This window comes from Carettochelys insculpta, chromosome 8 (assembly GCF_033958435.1).
Source record: "Carettochelys insculpta isolate YL-2023 chromosome 8, ASM3395843v1, whole genome shotgun sequence".
Taxonomy (NCBI): domain Eukaryota; kingdom Metazoa; phylum Chordata; order Testudines; family Carettochelyidae; genus Carettochelys; species Carettochelys insculpta.
Window position 1 is genome coordinate 50,674,001 of NC_134144.1, and position 17,753 is coordinate 50,691,753.

The 17,753-nt window shown below is 47.4% G+C and overlaps 1 long non-coding RNA gene across 3 annotated transcripts in view; it reads left to right on the forward strand.

Annotated features, from left to right (window-relative positions):
* LOC142017248 (uncharacterized) overlaps positions 1–17,753 on the forward strand; it is a 320,766-nt gene that overhangs the window by 89,366 nt on the left and 213,647 nt on the right. For all 3 annotated transcript variants that reach the window (XR_012646492.1, XR_012646494.1, XR_012646493.1), the window contains one exon: positions 7,036–7,113. This is a non-coding gene — a long non-coding RNA (uncharacterized LOC142017248). The remainder of the gene's footprint in view (positions 1–7,035; positions 7,114–17,753) is intronic.

The following is a 17,753-nucleotide window of genomic DNA, read 5'->3' on the forward strand; positions in this document are numbered from 1 at the left end:
TTTCTGAATTGGTGTCAGAGTTGGACTCTTTCTAGTCAAGCTCTGGTCAGAGCAGGAGCTCAAGAGGGTCGCACGATAGCCATTGCAGGCACCATAGTTGTCACTTGGCCGCAGGAGACTCAGCAGTGGCCCTTCTGGACCCTGTGGGCATTTCACAAGGTGCAGGGCCAGGCTGCTGGAGTGCCTTTAACAGTGCCAGGGGTCCTGCTGATCCCACGCTCAGTACAGTTGGCGTAACTGGGCACCTCACCACCGGAACAAAGACAGGAAGCGATGGTCATTGTGGAGCTGCCTGCTTCTACCTCGTCGGCATCAACCTTGGCACCATTGTCAGCACTGTTGCAGCGGGACTGGACCCCTTTGATGCCAGCACCATCTGTAATTGTACCTCCGGTGCCGATGGGGCAGGCACCAGCCCAGGCACCAGCACCGACTCAAGTGCAGGGAGTGGTAACGGTACCGTCTGTGCCTCCTGTGGTGGGGCTTTTGGTCCAGGTGGTGCCAGTGCCAGCTCTGCCTATGGTGCCCCCCCACAGTTTGCCCATAATTTCCATGGGGTCCAAGTGCCTGAACAGGTCACTACTGCCCTTCCCCTCCAAATGGAGGCACAAAGGCTATCATTGTCTTCCTCCCCCGATGGGACGGTGGTGGGCTCATTGGCCTCACCTGTATTGGTGGATTGCAGGGCTTTCCAACAGCTCCTCAGGAGAGTGGCCCAAAACTTGGGGATGTAAGTGGAATGAAATGGACCCTGTCACGGACATTTTGTCTTCTGCAGGTCCCACCAGAGTGGCTCTGCCCATAATCAAAACAATTGCCACTCCAGCTAAAACGGTCTGGCAGATGCCTGCTTCCACCCTTCCTCTGGCCCTTAGGGATGAGAGCTGGTGCTTTGTCCCATCCCAGGGCAATGAACATTTGCTCACGCATCCCTCACCTGACTCCCTGGTAGTGGACATTGCTAACCACAGAGAACGCCAAGGGTTCCAGGGTCCCTCCCCAAAAAATAGAGAAGCTAAAATGCTTGGATCTCTATCGAAGAAAGGTCTATTCAGCAGGAGGGTTGCAATTAAGAATTACTAACCAGCAGGTTCTGGTTCTCTGAAATGGTCCCACCTGAAGCCACGCAGGACTTCACAGCTATGGTGGGAGGAGAATAAACTCATTTCAAGGGTGGCCCTGCAGGCAGCATTGGATGCTGCAAAGGCTGCCACAAGGTTTATGGCCTCCGGAGTGGCAATGCACAGGGGGGGCTTGGTTGCAGGTTTCTGGCCTGCCTCATGAGGTCCCGTAGATGATTCAGGACTTCCACTTTGATGGCCCTACCCTATTTTCAGATAAGACAGAAAAAGACTGCATAGTCTGAAAGACTCTAGGGCCACCCTCTGCTCCTTGGACTTGCATACACCTGCCAAACAATGCAGACATTTTAACCCCCGTCCTCAGCAAAGACAGTTTCTGCAGCCACAAAGGGATGGCAGTAGAAGGTGGAACAAGACAGGCAGGTGCCAGTCAGGCCAACAACCTCAGGGCCACCAGAAGGGCCCAAAGGGACCCAAGGCACAGTCTTGATGGCATGGTTGGGAGTGTCAAATTGATCTCTCTCGTTCCAGCATCCCCACTCTTTTTATTCCTCCTCTCCCCTTTTACCATATGTGGTCAGCATCACCACAGACTGGTGGATCCAGTATACAGTAAAGAAGGGCTATGCCATTCAGTTATCTTCCTACTCCCCTTTCTATCTCCCTTCCCTGTCCCTCTTCAAGGTCCCACCCCATGAGATCCTGTTATGGCAGTAATTGCAATTCCTCCTGAGTTCTGGGGTCATAGAAGAAGTTCCTCCCCACTTCAGGGGATAGGAGTTTTATTCCTGGTATTTCCTAATGCTGAAACCAAAGGGAGGCTTGAGACCCATTCTGGATCTAAGGGGTCTCAATGAGTTAGTGAAAAGGATAAAATGTTGTATGATATCCCTGGGTCTCAAACTTCCGATGCTGGAGCAGGGGGATTGGTTAGTGGCTCTCAACTTACAGGATGCATATTTCCATATTTCAATCTACCCTCCTCATAGGAGGTTTCTCAGGTTCATGGCAGATGGGAACCATTATCAGTTCACAGTCCTGCCTTTTGATCTGTCTGCGGCCCCAAGGGTCTTCACCAAATGCATGGTGGTAGTAGCAGCACGCCTATGCAGGCAAGGGTGCAGCTGTTCCCATACCTGGACTACTGGCTAGTCAAATGTCCAAGGAGCAGCATGTATAGTTGATCTGTCAAACCTTTGTAAGCCTCAGTCTCTTGATCAACAAGGCAAAGTCAGTGTTGGTCCCATCTTAGTCAATAGAGTTTGTAGGGGCATGACTGGATGCCAGGTGTGCCAGGGCATTCCTGCTGGATGACAGGTTTAGGTTCACGGGGGCCATTATCCAAGACATCCTGGCAGTTCCCACCATGACGCCCAGGTGCTGCCTGCGTTTGCTGGGTCACATGGCAGCGTGCACCTTCATGGTACAGCATGCTGGGTTAAGGATGCTCCCTCTACAGCTTTGGCTGTCATTGGTGTATCGACCCGTAAGAGACAGTTTAGACTTGGTGGTTATGGTGCTGATATGGACTTTGTCAGCCCTGCACTGGTGGTTAGATGAGGGGGTCATCCTCCCAGGAGTCCCCTTTGCCCCTCAGCAGTCCTCCCTTTCCCTAATAATGGATACTTCAGACTGGGAGTGGGGAGTGCACCTGGGTCAGCTGTGAACCCAGGCTCTTTGGAGTGTTGTGGACCTTTGGCTCCACGTAAATGTGAGGGAGCTCAGGGCCATCAGACTAGTATGTGTGTCTTTCAAGGCCAATCTGGTGGGACATTGCCTGTCAGTCAGTACAGGCAACACGACAGCAATGTATTATATCAACAAATGGGGACGCATGCTCCTGTCCCCTGTGTCACGAGGCATGATGATCTGGGAGTTCTGCATACAGCACATCATCATGCTGTAGGCCCTTTACCTGCCAGATGTGAACAATTCAATGGCAGACCAACTCATCAGGTCCTTTATGGATCACAAGTGGTCTCTCCCCCGGAGGTCGTTCATTCTATTTTCTGGAAGTGGGGTATCCCCAGGTGGACCTGTTTGCCCCCACCTCAATGCAAAATGTGGGATGTTTTGCATCTAGCGCAATCAGAACCTGGAGTCCTGGGCAGATGCCTTCAGTGTCCCCTGGTCAGGCAGGCTGATATATGCGTTCCCTATGATCCCGTTAATTCACAGGGTCCTCCTCAAGATTTGCTCAGAAGGGCATTGATCATTTTGGTGGCACCGGCATTGGCCTGTCAGCACTGGTACTCGACCCTTCTGCACCTGTCAATCCGCAGGCCAATGATGTTGTCAATCCAGCTGGACTTGTTGATGCAGCAAGAGTGGAGACTGCAGCATCCCAATCTCCAGTTGCTGCATCTCACAGCACGGATGCTCTGTGACTGAGGTACCAGGAGCTGGTCTGTTCAGATCCCATAAAGGAAGTATTGTTAAATAGTAGAAAACCCTCCACGAGGGTGGCTTATTTGGCTAAGTGGAGAAGGTTTTTAGTGTGGAAGTCTCACAGAGGGCTGCCTCCCTCACAGGCCTCCATCCGGTTGGTTTTAGATTACCTATGGGGTCTGATACTGGAGGGCTTGTCCCTCTCCTTAGTTACGGTGCACTTAACTGCTATGTCAGCCTTTCACCTGGGTCATGGCACGTCTTCTGTATTCTTAGACCCCGTAGTCAAAAGGTTTCTGAAAGGTTTAGAAAGAATCAAGCCCCAGGTTTGGGCATCATTGCCCCCATGAGATTTCAATTTGGTGTTAGCTAAGCTTATGGGGGCTCCCTTTGAGCCTCTGGCTACCTACTCCTTGCTGTTTCTGAGGTACAAAACAGTATTTCTGGTGGCAATCAACTCAGCCAGGAGGGTACCTGAGTTGAGGGCACTTTCAGTGGACCCCTTGTAAATAGTGTTTCACAAGGTTAAGGTTAGGCTGAGACCTCAGCCTGTGTTTTTACCTAAGGTGGTCTCCGCGTTTCATGTTAACCAAGACATTTCCCTACCAATATTTTACCCAAAGTCCCATGCCTCTCCAAGGGAGCAATGTTCACATACCTTAGACGTTAGAAGGGCCTTCTATATGGCTAGGACTAGGCCCTTCAGAGGAAGACAGCAACTCGTTGTGGCAGTTGCTGATAGGATGAAGGGCCTTCTGGTGTCCTCCCAGTGGATTTCTTCCTGGATAGTGACGTGCATCAAGGAGTGTTAGAAGCTTACGAGGGTTCCTCCCCCTCGGGTTAGGGCACACTCCATGAGGGTGCAGGCATCATCTGTGGCGTATTTGGCTCAGGTGCCTATTCAGGACATCTGTAGGGCGGTCATCTGGTCCTCAGTTCATATGTTTACAGCACATTACGCTTTGAGGCGGCATGCATGGGAAGATGCTGCAGTGGGCAGGCCTGTCCTGCAGTCTGTTCAATGCTCCAACCCCACTTCCTAGGCATCGGCTTGTATTCACCCAACTAGGAATGGACATGAGCAATCACTCGACAAAGAAAAGACCATTACCTGTTCTGTAACTGTGTTCTTCGAGATGTGTTGCTCTTGTCTATTCCAGAACCCTCCTGCCTTCCCCACTTTTGGAGTAGCCAGCAAGAAGGTACTGAGGAGGGTTGGGGTGGGTCAGGCCAGGCTCGGTGGTGCATATATTGGTCACCATATCGGCACCACTCCAGGGGGCACCATACTGACCCTTTGGCTACTGGCTGGGGCAAAAAGCTTCCAGTGACTGGGCATGCGCCCATGCACACCCAACTTGGATGGACACGAGCAACCCATCTTGAAGAACACCAGTTACAGCACAGGTAACTGTCTTATTTTTGATAAACAGGACCCTCACAAAGAAATTCTTACAGCTAACATTTCCAGATGAAATGGTAGCTAGAATAAAGAGAATTGTAACTGTCCTTGTACTCAATATTGTATGACCCTATGAACATGATTTTATTTATGCCAGCAGTCCCATTTCATTAAGCTCTGATACTACAAGCTTATGTGAGTGAGTTGATCTCCCTGCTTCCAGAGAACTGCATTTTCACTGGACTTGACACAGGTAAAGGCATCTGTCCATACATATGAGCCTGCTGCTTGTAGATTTGGGTTTTTAGGGGTCCAGTCCTGTACAGCTTGCCAACAGACAATTCCTCTTGAATCCTAGGACATTTGAACTGTGTTATAATGACTTAGACTAGTATATAATATTTGGAAAAACAGAAGATATGAACATGTCTAGTAAAATGGCTTTGGGAATGATAGTCCAGTGTGCAATATGGTTGACTAGTTATGTAGGCAAGTTAGCTTTATCTAAAATACCAAGCCAGGGGGAAAAAGTGTCTCCATAACAGTTATACTAAGATCTCAAGTTAGCATCCAATTCTGCATGCCTTGAACACTCTAGATCTCACTGATTTCAACAGTTTACACATAAAGGATGAAAGCATCTCAAAATACTGCAAACAAACAAAATAAATAAATAATTTACATTAAAAATAATATCAGCAGCAAATAGTTTGTTTTGTTTTAAAGAGCTGAATACCTGTCAAAATACTTTCTAAATATTTTACTTACTTACAAATTTTGTCATAGTTGAACTTCAATTATCTCTTCCTGCCACATTTAGATTGTCTTTCTACATCCATTGGTTAAATTAAAATCCTCTCTATTTTATCTGAGCTATTTATTTTCTTTAAAAAAAAATAAAAAATCATATTCCCGTTCCTTGGAAGGAACAGCATTCTCACCTGTCTCTTTCCAGTACTTTGGCCTTAGAACTTAAAGAAACTGATCAGAGTGTGTATAACTGTAAAATCATTTAGAATGTGATAGTTAATTAAAGTCTAGACTTCCATTTAATATAGCCAAGTTTTTTTTATTAAAACCAGTCTTTTCTGTAGAAATGTATTAATAACAAGGCTGCCTGCTACAGAGTGGGGAGATCTTAACCTCACCAGCCAGGGTCAAGCGAAATTAAAATAGTATTTCAACAATGAATTTATAGCTAGTGCACAGCCATTTTGACATAGTTATGGAAAATGACATGATATAAATCAGATGTATATTTGACATTGAGGGGGTTACAAATAGACCAAATTCCATAAAGCACGTGATAAAAGCTAGAGTTGCTAAAATATTACTCATGCTGAAGATATGGATGATTTGGCAGCTTCCAGACATCTGTTTATAGTCAAAGAAGCCATTTCCAAAAAGTTTAAATTGTACAACTGTCTGGAAGGCTTGGAGACACAATACGGAGGTGTTTTATGCTCACAATCTTTCAGTTCTTACATATATTTCGACAAATAAAATATTTTAAAAGAAATTCTGGGAATTCCAGCATTTTGCTACATCACAAAATGTTGATGAGTATATTACTTTTAGAAAAAATCAGACAAGACCTTGTTTAGTATGTTACTGAATCACTCAGTAGTTTCAACAGCATCACTTAGGTCTGAAATTTGTTCAGAAGTGCCTATGTGCCCAAATTCTGTTGAAAGTCTGTTGGAGTTGGGTGCCTTAGGCTGTTCTTGAAAATCCCAGGTACATTTTTACTGTGTACGTGACAAGACTCTGACCTGAGTTTTGCAGGTACCTATTACCATATACCTTGCAAAAACAAGTTATACATTAGTAAGTTTAAGTGTAAAGGGCCTCATTCCGATCACTCTTGCCTAAGTTCAACTATCTTGATTTTGATGCAGTTACTTCCTATTTTCAGGCCTTATTTATGTCTGTTAGAGATTAGGCTCAACATACTGTTCATCTGAGTTCAGAATGAACTTACCCTAGATTGGATAAACTTCCCATAATTAGAATCACCCATTAGAGAAAATACCTTTATTATACTTTGCTTAAACATTGAAAGCAATTTTAGCACAAAAATTGCTACTATAAACCAATGTGCCAATTGCATTTTATGTACTTTGCCTGTCATATGTTTTACAAAGTATTTAACTTCTTTTTCAGTTTCTGGAGGCAAATGCACAGTGACACTTATAGGAAAAGCTGCTATCGCAAGCACTCAGGACTTCTAGCAGTGACCAGGTATGCCCTCTATGACCTTAGAAAACACACAGATTAGTAGTTCTGTGCATCTTTCTATTTAGCTTTATTGCATTCTGGGTATAGCTGTTGCATTCACACACCTTGCAATCTGTGAAGTTAAAATTAAACAGTTTGCTAACCTGTCTAGCAGTGAGAAACTGAAAATCACACTTTCTGTGTGCATCAGACAGTGTTTTGTGTTGGTGTATATTTTTGACAAAGAAATGTTTAGTAGAAAAGAGAGAGCGAGACCCTTACGATGACATATAAATTTAAAGAACTTTAAACTTATACTTTCTTGTAAACAGTTATCTATAAATGCCAAAGCAATATTTATAAAACAGGATATGATGCACATTTTTACAGTACGTCAAACTTTTCCAAAACTATGAGTTCAAATGCTCCTGTAAGTCATACTGAGACATGTGAAACAATCTAATGAATAAGATTCTTTCCAGTAGTAAGTACAGCAACTTCCTTTTTAGTTTAGTACTACAAGTGAACCAATAGTTATATCCTGCTAACAGCTTAGAAAGCACCCTAACTAATCTGTTTCTCTATTTTGGGTGTCAAAGGTGAAATCTATCTTGATTGGTACAGGAATTCTTGTATTTTTCAAAACATGTTGACGAATGTTCTGCCATTTCCTGCTGTAAAAGTGTCCTAAGTGAAAAATTCTCATGTTGAATTGTCATATCAATAGGGCTGGAGCCTAAAAAGATGATAGGATCAGAGAAATAATACAAGAGCTTTCTTTTCCCCAGTATTCAAAGGATTTAGCACAATACATATTATTTCCTCTTGATATCAGTATCAGAACTGGGATTTTTCTTTACTGTATTTTATTACATGATGCTAGGGATTGCATCAGATAAAAACGTGTGCACCAGAAGTGACTTTGTAGTACAGATTGAACCTCTCTTGTCCAGCACCCTCAGGACCTGACTGGTGCCAGATGAGAGAATATGCCGAACCACCGGAGGTCAATATTTTCTAGTGCATTACCAACACCTGCACTGCTTACGGGGCTCTTTGTAGACATTTAGAGGTAAATTACAACTAAATAACAGCACAGAACACTGACAGCCAGGACTCATGGCTGTGAATAAACTTTATGGGATCACAAAAAACTTGATGAGACCCATAAGTGGTCATCTGACTAACAAAAATCATGGTGGATTATGGAGTTTGCTGGATGAGAGAGTTCCATGTTAGAGAGGTTCAGCCTGTATTCTGTTGCAAAGTCTCCTTTCCATCCTGCTTTCAGGACGATTGGTACCAAAGGGCTTCTTCTCTTCCAAACCCTCACTTTCTTGGTCTTGCACAGCTCTGGTTTTCTCTTGCTCTTTTCAGGTGTATTTAGTTGTAAATCCTCTCTTTTGTCTTTTCTTGGACTCTTAATATCCTTACATTTTTTCTTACGAGCCAACTGAAACCTTTCTTGCTACTGATTACTTCTCAACCTTCGTTTATTTGTGTATTTCCATCCATCCATCCAATTGAAACAAGTTGGGCCTAGTTTAGGTAAGCCCAGACCCCTCTCACTGCCACTATTACTGAAAAGACTGCTTAATGAGAGTCAGCTGTATGAGCTAGTCATTTTTCTCCAGTGGGAACTCACCTGCCTACCATAAGTTCTCAAACATAGTGAGGCTGGTTCTGAGATTGCTGCAGATAATTCCTTATATATCCTGAATGAACGTCCTGAGGCCCCACTGACTTGAGCACATTTAACTTGTAGGTGTTAACCTGGGTATCAGCTGTTTATCACTCCAGTCTCTTAGCTACTCAGTCTTCTCAGAAGCTTTCCAGACTCCACTTTGCCTTGAAGGTTAAATTTAGATACATCCAAATCCTCACACCTCTTGAAGAGTATTCCTCTGTAATATCCAGTCCTTTTCGCAGGCAGTCACAGAAATTAACAAATTAATTAAATTTGCTTTCTCCAAAGAGGCAAAGTACACACCAGCAGTTTTTGGAGGACTCATTTTTGGAGGCTATGGTCTGGCACCTGGACAATGTGATCAGTCCAGCAGAGTTGCTGATGGATGATCATTGCCTCAATACTGGTGGTCTTTGTCTCTTCCAGAATAATCATGTTGGTGCTTTCATCTTCCCATTTGATCTTCAAGCTCTTGCAGAGGCAGTGTTAGTGATGCCTTCCAAGGATTTTCAAGTGATGCCTGCAGGTTGTCCAGGTTTCAGACTGATACAACAATGTTGGGAAAATAACAGCTTGATAAACAAGAAGTTTGGTGTCTGTTTGAATGTCATGATCTTCAAAAACCTGTGCTGTAAACAAGCAAAGGCTGTGCTGGCATGGCTCAGATGATGTTGAATTACTGCATCAATATCTGCAATATATGAGAAGTGTGTTCCAGGTTAGATGAAATTGTTTTATCAGAACATTTTTCAGTACTTCTCCATTGTGGTGCGGTCAGTCTCATTCCTGGGCCCCAGGGCCTCTATTTAGTCCGCTGGCCCAACTGTATGCACCGTGTTACCCTTGTTGGGGCAGGGGGCAGTCTGCAGGGGAAACTGGTCCCCAGCCACTCGCTCCGGGTTCCAGCCCAGGGACCCTGGACAGCCACTACCTGGGAGGGCTGACTTACTTCGCTCTGGACCCTGCAGCTTCTTTGCCTGGTCCACTTCCCCCAGACGCTTCTCCCTGGTATCCCCTTCCTCAAGTGGTAGTCATGGCAGCTGGTCTCCTCAGTTTGGCTCCTAGTTCCTCCAAGTCTCTGGTGAGGCTCCAGGCCCTCCCTGGGTTGGGGCAGCACAGCTCCCCTGGGTTGCTGAGGCTCCTTTCCTCTTTCACGGCCCCAGCTGTTTCTCTCAGTCTCCTTCCTTCTCCTCACTCGTCTCCTAAACTCTCCTTCACCACCTTTCCCTTGCCCTGCATGGAGAAGAGCTTATAAAGGTAGCCCCTGAGTAGGTTCAGCTGACCGTGATTGATTTAGGGCAGCCTACTCCTCAGCTATTCCTACTTTGCTTGCCAGCTCTGTCCGCACTCTCTTTTCACTCCCGCCTCCCCTCGGATTGGGGTTCCTGCAGGTCTGCTGTGGGAGCCCACAGTTGGGGACCCCACGGTTGGGAGGTGCAGTGCTGGGGGTGGGCAGCCCTTGGCTGCTTCATCAAGCCCCCACAGGGCTCTCCTCCTTTCGACCCAAAGGGGTGCCAAAAAACATATCCTTTGTCTTCTTGAGGAGGATGGCACCCCTCTTATGGATCCGGCGGAGATGCGCGAGAGGGCTTGCGCCTTCTACGCCACCCTTTTCACCCCAGATCCGACTGACGCCGACACCTGCAGGGTGCTTTGGGACCAACTCCCTTTGGTCAGCACAGGCGACCAGGACCAGCCAGAGCTTCCTCTCATGCTAGCTGAGCTCTCGGAAGCCCTCCGTCTCATGCCCACCAACAAATCCCCGGGCATGGATGGGCTGACTGTGGAGTTTTACCGCATGTTTTGGGACATCCTCGGCCCAGACCTGGTCAGCGTCTGGGCTGAGGCCTTGCAAAGCGGGGTCCTCCCCCTGTCATGCAGGCGAGCAGTCCTCACCCTGCTGCCCAAGAAGGGGGACCCCCGCAACCTTAGGTACTGGCATCCCGTCTCACTCCTCAGCATGGACTACAAGATCATCGCTAAAGCCATCTCCCGCCGCTTGGGGTCCATGCTGCAGGATGTGGTCCACCCTGACAAGACCTATACTGTCCCGGGCCACACCATCTTCCACAATCTGTACTTAGTCTGGGATCTCTTAGAGCTTGGGTATAGAGATGGTCTGTTGTTCACCCTCCTGTCCTTGGACCAGGAGAAGGCGTTCAACAGGGTGGACCACGGGTATCTCCTGGGCACCCTGCAGGCCTTCGGCTTCGGGCTCCACTTTGTCGGGTTTCTCCGGGTGCTGTACACTGCCTCGGAGTGCACGGTCAAGCTCAACTGGACCCTGACCGCTCTGCTCAGCTTGGGATGGGGAGTACGACAAGGGTGTCCACTCTCAGGACAGCTCTACACCCTGGCCATCAAGCCTTTCTCTATCTCCTTTATTGAAGGTTGATGGGATTGGTGCTTCAGGAGCTGAGGCTGCGGCTGGTCCTGTCAGCGTACGCCGATAACGTGCTCCTCGTGGTTCAGGACCTGGGAGACCTGGCGTGGCTGGAGGCTTGCCAAGCTGTGTACTTGGCAGCCTCCTCCGCCCGGGTCAACTGGGTCAAGAGCTCTGGCCTGGTGGTCGGAGCTGGATGGCAGACGAGCTGCCTCCCACCCGCGCTTCAGGCTAGCCGGTGGAGCGCAGGTCCGCTGCTCTGTCTCGGCATTTATTTATCTGCCACGCATCCCTCCCCACCGGAAAACTGGCAAGGTTTAGGGAGCAGGGTGGCTGAGCCGTTGTGGAGGTGGACAGGACTGCTCCGGTGTCTGTCCCTGCACAGGAGGGCACTGGTAGTCAATCAGCTGATCCTGCCCATGCTCTGGCACTGCCTCAACACCCTGGTCCCACTCCCGGAGTTCCTGGTCCAGCTCCAGAGGTCAATTCTGGAGTTCTTCTGGCCAGGACTGCACTGGGTCCCTGCCGGGGTACTCCATCTTCCCCTGGAGGAGGGCGGACAGGCCCTGACTTGCATGCATACTCAGGTCCATGTCTTCCACCTCTGGGCTTTGCAGGGATTTCTCAACACCAACAGCGCAGATAGTCCAGCATGAAGTACGCTGGTGCACGCTTTCCTCCGCCATTAGCGAGGGCTCCGATACGACTGGCAGCTGCTTTATTTATCCTTGAGAGACCGTCCATGAGGCCTCTCGGAGCTGCCGGCCTTCTACCAGGACCTCCTCCACACTTGGCAGCTGCTTGCAGCCTCCAGGTCCTTAGGGGCCGCCGCGGGGAAAGACCTCCTTGCAGAGCCCCTGCTACACAACCTCTACCCTACCTTCATGTGCAGGCGGCGGAGTCTCCTATGGTGCGCCGGAGGTTGGTCTGAGGTGGAATCACCAGGGTTGGAGACCTCCTGGACTACGACCGGAAAGACTGGATGGAGGCCCCGGTGCTCGCTTGGTGCATGGGGCTCTCCACCCAGCACTCCCCCCCGGCGCGTACTCGAGGAGGTGAAGACCACCCTGCCGCCTACTGCTCATGTTTACCTCGGTCAGGTCCTGCGAGAGGGTGTGCCCTGCCCCCACTCTTACTCCTGGCCCTCCGGACCTCTCTGTGGGCCCCTGCCCTCATGACCCTGCCTGCCCCCCCCACCATCCCAGCTGGCTGCACACTTTGCAGCTGGTCCCCTTCCGAACCGCACCTAGACATCTTTTGTACACACTCGTGCTTCACACGCTCCACTTCCCCACCCTTGTGTCCTGCCCCGACCACAAATGGCAGGACCTCCTAACATCTTCGGAGGGTCGGGAGCCCCGGTAGGCCAACCTTTATTCCACCTTGGTTCTGCAGCCCACTGGGGACATCAGGTGGAGAATCCTTCATGGAGCGGTGAGCACGGGCGTGTACCTGGTGCGGTTCACCCCTACCTGGACACTTGTGCCTTTTGCGGCATGAGGGAGACCTTGGTGCACATTTACATCGAGTGCACCAGGCTGCAGCCCCTCGTCTGGCTCCTCCAGAACCTCCTCCTAAGGTTCTGGCTGCATTTTTCCCCACATCTCCTTATCCTCTCACACCCTATCCGTGGCCCCACGAAGTTGCAGGACCTCCTCGTCAGCCTTCTCCTGGCCGTGGCCAAAATGGCCATTTTCAAAACTAGGGAGAGGAGGCTGGCAGAGGGGGTGAACTGCGATTGTGGGGCCTACTTCCGTTCCTCCCTCCAGTCACGAATCCGGGCAGAGTGCCTCTGGGCGGTGTCCACCGACTCCCTTGACAGCTTTGAGGAGCAGTGGGCGCTGTCTGGGGTTCTCTGCTCGGTGTCCCCCTCCGGTTCCCTCATTTTGAACCTTTGACCCTCATTCCCATCCCTGTTTTTTCTTTCGTTGTCCCCCGTATTCACTGGGGGCTGTGGCGTCTTTTTTGTGGGCTCCGTCTTGCCCCGAGAAGGGCCTTTTAGTCGTGGGCGGGCTATGCCCGCCCACCCTCCCCTCCTTCCAGTAGGCTCTCCTGGCCCCACCCTGCCACACCATTGCTTTAAATAGATGGAGCATGTAGTACCTTATTTTGAGAGGGCTGATGGAGAACTTTGGTCTTCTCTAGACATGTGTAAGCATCAGCAAAAACATTCAGGATAGTTTGAAGATCGTTCTCAGAGTGGGCAAAAACTCTGTTATTAGCATGCTGAAGTTCCATGAGAGATGTGGTGAAAATCTTACTCTTAGCTTTCAGCCTGCTAAGCCTGAACAGCTTTCCATCCATTCTACAAATGATTTCAACACCAGCTAGGAGTTTCCCAGCAATTAGGTAAAGAATGATGGCAGTAAGAACCACAAACATAGTTGGGGCAATGATGCAGCCCTGTTTGCAGTTTGAAAGATTCACTCTGGAATCCAGTACTATGCAAAACAGTCACTTTCATGTTGTCATGAAGCAACTTTAGGATATTAATATATTTATTTTTGAAAGTGCAATCCAGATTGTACAGTGGTTCACTGAATCAAAGGCTTTAGTTAGATCAGTGAAAGCCATATACAGTAGTGGGTTTTGCTCCTGACACTTTTCATGCAGCTTCTGGTGCTGTGAAGATGGCATGATTGGAAACCACTCCTTGGCTCTGGTAAAATTTCTTCTGACAGCGACAGAAAGCAAGTTGCAAGGATCCCTGCCACAACTTTTCCTGCAGTGGCAAGGAGAGAGACGCTATGATAGTTTCCACAGTGTGCTTTATCCCCTTTCTTGAAGAGTAACAGAGAGGAAGCTGTGCTAGTCTATACACTATCAAAACAAAAAGCAGTCAAGTAGTCTTTAAAGTGCTGCTTGACTGCTTTTTTCTTGAAGAGGTGACTGTCAATCAGGGCATCCTTCATTTTACTGAGTATCTCCTCCTTTATCCAGATTTTAAGGATGAGCAGGTAAAGCTGCTGAATTAACTCTGGTCCACCCTTTTTAAGATTTCAGCAGGGATCCCATTTGGACTTGCTGCCTTGTTGTTGTTAATGTACCTCATGCAAATTGGAAGGGTCTCCAAGCTCATCTCTAGGAGGCTGTTGGAGAATTTGTTCAAGGACTTCATCTGCAACTGTGGAGCTTCAGAATGAAAATTGATGGCTTCCTTGTTCTTCAGAAGCGTGGGTCCATCCTTAGAGTAAAAAGGATTCATGCCATAACAAACTTATCATAGAATCATAGGTCTGGAAGGGACCTCGGGAGGTCATCTAGTCCAGCCCCCTGCTTCAAGCAGGATCAACCCCCACTAAATCATCCCAGCCAGGACCTTATCAAGTCAGGACTTAAAAACCTTGAGGGATGGAGAATCCACCACCTCTAGGCAATGCATTCCAATGCTTCACCATCCTCCTGGTGAAGTAGTTTTTCTTAATATCTAACCTACACCTTTCTCTCTTCAATTTCAGACCATTACTCCTTGTTCTGCCATCTGACACCATGGAGAACAGTTTCTCACCCTCCTCTTTAGAGCCCCTGCTCAGAAAGTTGAAGGCTGCTATTAAATCATCCCTAAGTCTTCTCTCCTGTAAACTAAACAAGCCCAAATCCCTCAGCCTATCCTCATAGGTCTTGTGCTCCAGCCCCTCCACATCCTTTTTATACTGGGGGGGGGGCCCAAAACTGGGCACAGTATTCCAGATGTGGCCTCACCAGTGCTGAATAGAGGGGAACAACTGCTTCTCTAGATCTGCTTGAAATGCTGCTCCTAATGCACCCTAGTATGCTGTTAGCCTTCTTGGCTACAAGGGCTCACTGTTTACTCATATCCAGCATTTCATCCACCATAACTCCTAGGTCCTTTTGCGTCATACTGCTGCTAAGCCAGTCAGTCCCCAGCCTATAACAGTGCTTGGGCTTCTTCCACCCCAGGTGCAGGACTCTACACTTCTCCTTGTTGAACTGGAAGATGCCTGTGCAGACTTTTTAGAGTTGAGGAGACTGGTGCACAACAGTCACCACACTGTCCTTGACAGATAGGGAGTTTGAAACCAATGGTAGGGAAACCATGATGATTGGAAATCCTTTATGAGCTCCAGCCTTCATCTGCCTTAACAGCAGTATAACATTACACAACAATTTCACCTCTATTGCGCAGTTATTCTCCGTTTGCCTTGTCATTGAGAACGTCTTCTATCCCACTTTGTCCCGAGCCTCACGCTTGACTGTTCTGCCATGGGTGACCCTAAGGGAGTACATGACTCCAGGCAGCATCTCTCTCAGGATCACTGAGACACGCAAGTCTCTATACCACTACAAAGTGGTGATCTGCGGGGGGGGCGGACGACAAGAGACCAGTGGGTCTATGTATCATAGTTGGTCTCAAGACCACTACACATCAAACCATGTTGGTTTGTTTCTTACTATATTTGTCAGAGACTTCCACTCCTCTGCTTGTCACTTTTTCTGGACATAGAATCTTGATATATATAATGTAACACCTCCTCCCCCACTCACCCTTCCTTCTTTCCTGGAAACAGCTGTGCTACTTGTCAGCAGGGCCAACAGCCACTATGGACCCAGGGGCAAAGTAGGAGGGGGACCCAGCTCGTCACCCCTTTGGTGGAAGGGTGGGGCTTGGAGCAGTTAGCCCTGGATGTCCTCTTATGCTCCTTCAGAGCCGTGCGTGAAGTAGCAGCACAGTGCTGCCACGGTATTTCAAAGAGACCCAGAGTTCCAGCTGCTGCCACTACTGCCAAAGTAACAGCATCAGTGGTCAGAGCTCCAGAACCTTTTCAAAAGCCAGGCCGTAGGGTAACTGCACCCTTTTCTCCTCATCTGTCGGTGGGCCTGCTCCTCTTGACAGAATAAAGGAAGTAATAGGTGACCTGGAATCTGTTTTCTTGTAGGCTAATCAGTGACCCAGGAGAAGCTGATTGGAGGGTAATGATCTAAACAGACTGGTGGGGTGGCCAGGACAAGAACTTAAGTGGTCCCATTATCTCATGGCTGATAAAAGAGGCCCAGGAAGGAAGTGCAAAGAATGGGGATGAGAAGAAAAGTGTTAGCCACATGGAGTACTCCCTGGGTAGGGACATTGTTTTTCCCTTCAGGTCTTGTTAAGAGGGCCTAAACCTTCACAATCACTATAAATATGTGAGAGCACAGGGGACTGTGGTCATACTGATGAAGGGGATTTGAAATAAAGCTTCGCTAAACCTGGAAGAATCTGTCTGCAGCTTCTGTGGGGAAGAAGATGGAGGTGGACCAGGGCCTCCATTACACCCCTCTTTGCCAATATGCCAATGGTGTATTACTCAGAGGCACTGAGACCTCATATTAGGGTGAGTGAAGTCTCTGCTCTACAGCCTTGACTGATAGCCAACTAGCCTTTAGCTCACCTGGTAGAGCACAGGGCTTCAGCCCCTCTCATCAGAGGTTCAGTCCCTGGTGCTGGTGACCTGGGTCTGTCCGTGTTACACATGGAATAGTTTATGTACTAATACTTGTGATTCTTCCTATTTGTTCCCTATAAACCTTGCAATTCTGTAAATTGTAGAAACATAAAAGATGTTGAATAGGGTACAGCCACTATTATCCTTTTTCTTTCTCTTATGATTGCACTTTAAATTTTCCATTCTTCCCTTCCCCACAACTTTTGGCCCTCTATTAAGGATTTTTTCTTGTTTTGTTTTTTTTTGTAATAGTTACCTGTGGGTTTTTCTTATCAGACATATTTGAACTTAGTTTAAATTGATTCTCTCTAGATTGGCAAGTTAGTCTTTTCTGAGCAGTCCTTCTGAGAAAAGTACATCATGGTTGAAAAAGCCAAAGTCCTCCCACCAGCACCATCAGCAGAGTCTGCAAGATGTACATGTTTTGCTTAGGCCTGTAAGTTCAACTAGATTGCCTCTAACTTGGCAGTTCAGACAGTTCGTGCTGGATCTTTTTCTTTCTCCCAGTGAAGGATATTAACTCTGGGTTTTCTCTCTTGGGCATGGAGTTTGCATATCTCATTACATTACCTACTTTTATGAATAATATGCATTTATTCTTCGATTGACAATAACTCTTCTTAACAGTCAAATTATGAACAACCTTAAGGAGTTTCAAGGCAAAAGCCCATTGTTAAAAGCCTCAATTTCACCAGGTAATATTAAGCACAATGAGTATCTCTGGAATATTAAATATATATTCTACTTGGGAAATTTAGGTTACATTTTCCTGTTGCTGTTTACATTTATCATAAACTGTTTAGATTCAAAAATAAGTGAAAAGCCCAGGGATTATTTATTACTGTTATTTGATTATTATTACTTGACTATATATGATTTTATACATGAGCTCAAATCAGCTTGAGACATAAAGGGTAACAAAAAAACATTCTAAGTCTCTGAGGGATAGCTGCAGAAACAACAAGGAGTCCTGGGGCATCTTAAATACTAATAGTTTTATGTTAGCATAAGCTTCCTTGGGTAAACACCACATTGTCAGATGCACAGACAAATTGCTTCAAGGGAGGCTTAGGTTGAACCTTGGGAAAAACTTCCTAACTGTCAGGGTGGCTACACAGTGGAATAAATTTCCTAGGGGGTTGTGGAATCT